Here is a 6,610-nt window from a genome sequence, read left to right as displayed (position 1 = left end):
CATGAAAACTGAGAATTTGGTAGACTGGACATTGGTGGTGCTCACGGTGAAAGAATTTTGTCAATACGACTTGTACTTTTGATTTGGGAAGGATTTGTTTCGGCCTGACTTTTCTATTCATTTTAAGCAGCAAAAGTGAGGTGCATGTCTGTGTGCGTGTGTATGGAGCCACTGGGTGCAGTCACTATAGCAACCAGGCTCACACCTGCCTGCCTAACGAGCTCTGTCTCTCACTGTGCCAAGATTCATCTTAAAAATTTCTGTTACAACTAAGCAGTTGGAGTTAGATTAAGTCAACAGGTACAATAAGTCAGATTTGACAGGGTTTTGCCACAGATTAACAGTATGTCAGTAGTTAGTATAGGCCAACTGAATAGAGGATTCTCATTGGCCTGTTAAATTCAAGCTGATTGTGTATTGGTGGACTTGTCTTCTGCACACAGGTTTTTCAGATCTGGAGTCAGTTGATGACTTTAAAATAATCTTTTCTGACTGGATAATTAAAGCTCACAGCATCTACCTGTAGTGGATTTTCCCACATTTTAAATAATCTAATCTCATTTAATGTCTCTGTTTTTAGTCTGTATAATTTATCTCCCCACAAATACACTCAAAGTAGTCTTAAAATAAAACCCATAAAACAGTTCAAGATGACATACTTTTTATTTGCTCATTTAATTCCAGTTGCCCTCTTTCTCTGTATGTCACTCATTTGCTTATTCTCAGGAAAATGTACCAATTTGTATGCTGATAAGTCTTGTGTATTTTTTTTCTCTGTCTCTCTATGACAGAGAAATGTATATGCTCAGTATTGCTGTTCAAACTGATGCTCAAATTTCCAAGCACCACCTGAACGCCTCATCGGTCTTTAACTAATAACTGCACCAACTGTCATCATTCCGCTTTGCTCTCTGCTGTGGTAAGTACAATACACTCAGTACAGCACTGTTTTATTTTTATGATGGTAAAAATACATGTTTGACATTTAAACTCACATATCAAGTCTTTTTAAAGTTCAACAGAGTTCAAAGAATAAAGAAAGCAAAAAAAGAATAACCTTCGCTATCATTTATATAGGTTTATGACTTTTGCTGTTAGCAGCAGTGCTAACACTAGCCTTGGCAGTTGTTAACTGACAAAAAGAATATTCCTGTTATATTCCTGTGATATTTATTGGCGGTCAGTGAGACAAAAGTAACAAATGGGCTTTATTATAGCCATTGTGGCTCAGTTTTAACAGTAAGAGTGCTTTATGACTTTTGCTGTTAGCAGCAGTGCTAACGCTAGCGTCAATGCTAATGCTAGCAACAATGCAAATGCTAGCAACAATGCTAACGCCAGCTATAGTGCTAACACTAGCCTTAGCAGTTGTTAACTGACAAAAAGAATATTCCTGTTATATTCCTGTGATATTTATTGGCGGTCAGTGAGACAAAAGTAACAAATGGGCTTTATTATAGCCATTGTGGCTCAGTTTTAACAGTAAGAGTGCTTTATGACTTTTGCTGTTAGCAGCAGTGCTAACGCTAGCGTCAATGCTAATGCTAGCAACAATGCAAATGCTAGCAACAATGCTAACGCCAGCTATAGTGCTAACACTAGCCTTAGCAGTTGTTAACTGACAAAAACAATATTCCTGTGATATTTATTGGCGGTCAGTGAGACAAAAGTAACAAATGGGCTTTATTATTGCCATTGTGGCTCAGTTTTAACAGTAAGAGTGCTTTATGACTTTTGCTGTTAGCAGCAGTGCTAACGCTAGCGTCAATGCTAATGCTAGCAACAATGCTAATGCCAGCTATAGTGCTAACACTAGCCTTAGCAGTTGTTAACTGACAAAAAGAATATTCCTGTGATATTTATTGGCGGTCAGTGAGACAAAAGTAACAAATGAGCTTTATTAGTGCCATTGTGGCTCAGTTTTAACAGTAAGAGTGCTAGCGCTAGCAGCAGTGCTAACACTAACTGAAGTGCTAACGCTAGCAGGAATGCTAGCGCTAGCAGCAATGCTAAGACTAGTAACAGTCTAACAGTAGGCTTACATAAGTGGAAATACTTCAGTTAATTAGTTTGAATTATAAAATGGCTGCTATATCAGCTGGTGTGCTATATTACTCTATAATTACCCTACTGACTATAAGTTCAGTAGATCATGTCGTGTGGGCTTTGTATTTCTGTTAGTCTGATAACATTGTACAGACAACTAACATATTATTTCTCGTCTTACACTTTCAGGAACTTGACTGACATCTGTGCTTTGCCTGGTAGGTGTGCACATACTGTAAGAGAAGTAGACCAAAATAAAAAAAAAATCTGACTAATATAAGCGGTAAAGTGATGGTTTCAAACTTTGTGCTAGACCTTTTAAACACAATTTTATAATAAATACACATAAGTGCAGCTTAACAATTGGGCTAAAATATTTTTTTCATACATTTTTGTAGTCACACTACATGTGATTAGTTAATGATTCAGTCAATCATATTTGTATTTAAAAATATTATTGCTGAATTTAATTAAATATTTATTATTTTAAAAAGTGCCAAATTATGCAGCTTTTTGCACATGGCAGCCGACAACAGTTTAGCTTGAATATTTGTTTTATCCTTTTTCAGTAGTCACAATTAGTTCATACAATTACCATTAATAAAATTATTATTTTTTTCTTGTTTTTTTGTTCACAGTGTGCAGAAGAAGAACAAGGACCAGATCTCCAGTCTTCTCTGTCACATCCCAACCCCCCAACCCCTCTATCCTCTGTCCTACTCCACCTGTTGTCTCTGCCTTCTTTCCATCTGTATTTCACCCTGTGGTTTGTGAGAAATTTTGCCAAACCAAGAATCTTATTGCGGTTTGATTTCAAAACCGTGTCTCTCCTGCTCTGTCTGTTCTCTCTGCTAAATTTTCTCTCTACCTGTTTTTCACTCTTTGGCTTGCTGCTGAAAAATGCACAAGCCAATAAAGCAATAAAGAGTGCATATTTTGCCTCAACCTATAAACAAACTGAACAAACAAAGAAAACTCTGCGGTTTGATTTCCAAGCCGTGTCTCTCCTGCTCTGTCTGTTCTCTCTGCTAAATTTTCTCTCTACCTGTTTTTCACTCTTGGCTTGCTGCTGAAAAATGCCAAGCCATTAAAGCAATAAAGAGTGCATATATTGCCTCTACCTAAGAACAAACTGAACAGAGAAAACTCTAATTCACGGTTTGATTGTGATTTCCCAGCCGTGTCTCTCCTGCTCTGCCTGTTCTCTCTTCTAAATTTTCTCTCTACCTGTTTTTCATTCTGGGCTTGCTGCTAAGTTGTGCCAAACGAATAAAGAGAGTGCATAATATTCTCTCGACTGAAGAACAAACTGTCAAAAGAAAGACAACTGTTTCAGAAAAATAAAAACTGAAATATAAAAACAAAGACAACATCTCCTCGTGTGTCCCACTCTTATTTTGTGAACATATTTTCTAAAGACTAAGAAACAGGTGTGTGAAAATGCCAAGGAAGCAGAAAAAGTCACAAGCTGCAAAACAACGCTGGAAGAAGTTCCATGAGTTTCACAGTGTGCCAACATGTGAACAAGCTGAGTTTGATTTTCCTCATAGCTCTGCAGAAGACAGTGTGTCTCCAAAGACCAATGCTGAATGTGTCAAACAGGCAGGTCAACATGTTCCTGCACATGTACAACAGGTATCCTATGCTGATGCTGTAAAGAGTGGACTGCAGCATGAATTTAATGAACAACATGAGGTGTCAAGTACCCCACAGGTGCGTTATGCTGATTTTGTGCAAAGAGGCCGTCACAGTGATGTGGCAGGACAATCTCATGCAGAAAGAGTGAACCTTGAAAACCAGCCCTCTGTTACACATGTCTGTGCATCTCACAGCCAGGCTCATCCCAAATATGGAGACTCCAGAAACCACCAGTGCACATGTAACTCACTCACATTTCTTGCATTCCTTCATGAGAATGAAAACATGACTACAGCTGACCTTAATCTGGTCTTGGATAAAGGTGATGTGATGTACAAAGAGGCCAAGAAAAGATTCCCCAAGAGTATTCATTTGGCAACCGATGAGCTGCCAGACAAAGTTGATGCTCGCAGGTCTATGTATCATGTCGACATGACACAGCCTTCCCGGTATGGGACATTTGACAAACCTTCAGAGGGAGCAGTAGACACCTTTCTCAGCTTAGAAGCAGGACTGAGCTGCCTGTTGTCAGATGTGCAGTATGCCTTACTGATTATGAGTGGATTGTGTATTGCAGTGTTCAGATCCACATCAGGCAAATATGGGTTCTTTGACCCACACTCCAGAACACCCAGTGGTCTTCCTCTACCACTACAGTCACGTAATCGTGGTACAGCAGTGATGCTGAAATTCACACTCCTCAGTGACATGATTAAGAGGCTCCAAGAGTCTTATGAAGAGATGCAGATATCACCCTCTTGTAACTATGAGCTGAAGCCTGTGCAGTTTTACAGTATGAGCACAGTCAACCTGAGTGATACTATCACAGACACGGTCTGCAGACCAACAGCTGCCACTGCTGTGGCACCTACTCACTCTGATACAACTGTTGATGAAGCAAACCCCTCTACTCCAAGGAGAAACACAACCACTGATCTGACTGAGATCTCTCAAATGTCCATTTGTACACCACTGGTGAAACAAGAAGTCCACATGACTCAGTTCACGTCACATGAAGCTCCTCAGAATGAATTTACTAATATACCTACTGAAGAACTATGCAGTGAATTTAATTTTCTTCCATCAAATTATGATTTTTCATGTCAATCAAATGCTACAATAAAAAATGTTGCTGCATGTAATCTTTCAGATACAGTTTTGCAAAAAATCTGTAAACTGACAAAAGTAAATAAACAGCAAAGGCGCAAAATGAAAAGAAGATTAATGGCATCAGACAAACCGAGAAATCAGAGAAAAGAAAACCAAAAAAGGAAAGAAAGACTAAAGTACGCTTCAAATAAAGATTACAAAGAAAAGAAGAAATCTTCTACAAGCGAGGCATATAAAAACAATCCTGAAGTTAAACAGAAACATCAACAATATATTAAAAGACGCTACTGTGACAATGCTGAATTTAGACAAAAACAAAAAAACTACATCACTAAAAGGTATAAAGAGAGCCCAGAATTCAGAGAGAGACAGAGATCTCGAGTGACTCAGCGTTATGCACGTGATAACACATTCAGAGTAAGACACAGTCAACTGATGAAGCAACTAATGCGAGACAGGTATCAGAATAATCTTGCATTCAGGATTATGCACAACATGAGATGTGCAATGAAAATAAAAAGGAAATACAGATGGGTGAACAGACAAACCCAAGAGACTGACAACAGTGTGATCAAAGAGGCCATATCTGTGTTCAAATCACAAATCAAAGCTGGACCATCATACCCATGTACTGTATGCTTCAAGGCTTCATTTCCAAACCAAGTACGACCCTGTACAAGGTCAAATTATGTGAAAAACCCACATGTGGTTGCAACATGTTTGACAGGAAGGTTTGTTCATGTTTGTGATGAAAACTGCAGAAATGAGCAGTGCAATGTGCCTGATGAGAGAAAGAGAGAGTGGATTTGTCACACCTGCCACACTCATCTTAAAAATGGATCCATGCCAGCACTTGCTGTTGCCAATAAACTGGATCTTGCTGATATTCCACCTGAACTGTCTGATCTCAACATACTGGAGAGACATCTCATAGCCAAGTGCATACCATTTGCCAAGATTATTCCTCTTCCCAAAGGCAGACAGAGAGCAATTAGAGGAAATGTGGTCTGTGTCCCATCAGAGGTACAGGAAACTGTTGAAGCACTACCTCGATTGAGAATTAATTCTCAGGTGATGAGAGTAAAACTGAAGAGACGCTTGTCTTACAAAGGTCATCAGCTGTTTCAGACTGTAAGCTGGTCTAAACTTGTGCAAGCACTGCATAAACTCAAGCAGATTCATCCACAGTATAAGGATGTGAGCATCAGAGATGATGCTGAGCTGTGTGATCCAACACTTCCTGATGAAGATGATGAGGATGATGATGATGAAAACATGAATGAGGACGATTATGATGAGGATGATTTAATGGAAATTGACAGCTGTGAGAAAAATGCACTGAGTGAAGCACAAAATAAAAATGAACAGGATATTGACATATTACCCTGTGATGGTGAACAACCATGTGAGCAGATGAGAGATGATTCAGAGCAAGCAGATGGACTGACTAATGGTGGTTTTGCACTTGAGTCCTGTTTGCAGCCCCCTGATGTGGCTGAGGAGATATTATGTTTCAGTGAAGGAATCTACTCTGTTGCTCCTGCAGAGAGAAACAATCCAATAAGTTTTTTCAAAACACCTAAACTGGAGGCCATGGCCTTCCCTGTGCAGTTTCCTACAGGCCAAAACACACTGGATGAAAGAAGGCTGATCAAAGTATCCCCCAGTGGGTATTTCAAATCAAGACTTTTCTGCATTGATGATCGTTTTGCCAAAGACACAAACTATTTGTTCTTTGCACAGTTTGTGACTGAAATACACTTGGCTACTTCCAGCATGACAATACAGTTAAGGAAGGCAAAGCCTCTGACCAGAG

The 6,610-nt window shown here is 39.2% G+C and overlaps 1 long non-coding RNA gene across 1 annotated transcript; it reads left to right on the top strand.

Moving 5' to 3' along the window:
- The first annotated feature begins 823 nt into the window (after nt 1-823).
- LOC109194323 (uncharacterized) lies at nt 824-3,300 on the top strand. The gene is made up of 3 exons (XR_002060017.2): nt 824-919; nt 2,236-2,264; nt 2,685-3,300. It is a non-coding gene; the product is annotated as an uncharacterized LOC109194323 (long non-coding RNA).
- The last annotated feature ends 3,310 nt before the right edge of the window (nt 3,301-6,610 follow it).

This window comes from Oreochromis niloticus, linkage group LG3, assembly GCF_001858045.2.
Source record: "Oreochromis niloticus isolate F11D_XX linkage group LG3, O_niloticus_UMD_NMBU, whole genome shotgun sequence".
Taxonomy (NCBI): Eukaryota; Metazoa; Chordata; class Actinopteri; order Cichliformes; family Cichlidae; genus Oreochromis; species Oreochromis niloticus.
The sequence above is the reverse complement of the archived record's forward strand: the minus strand, read 5'-3'. Positions and strand labels throughout refer to the sequence as shown.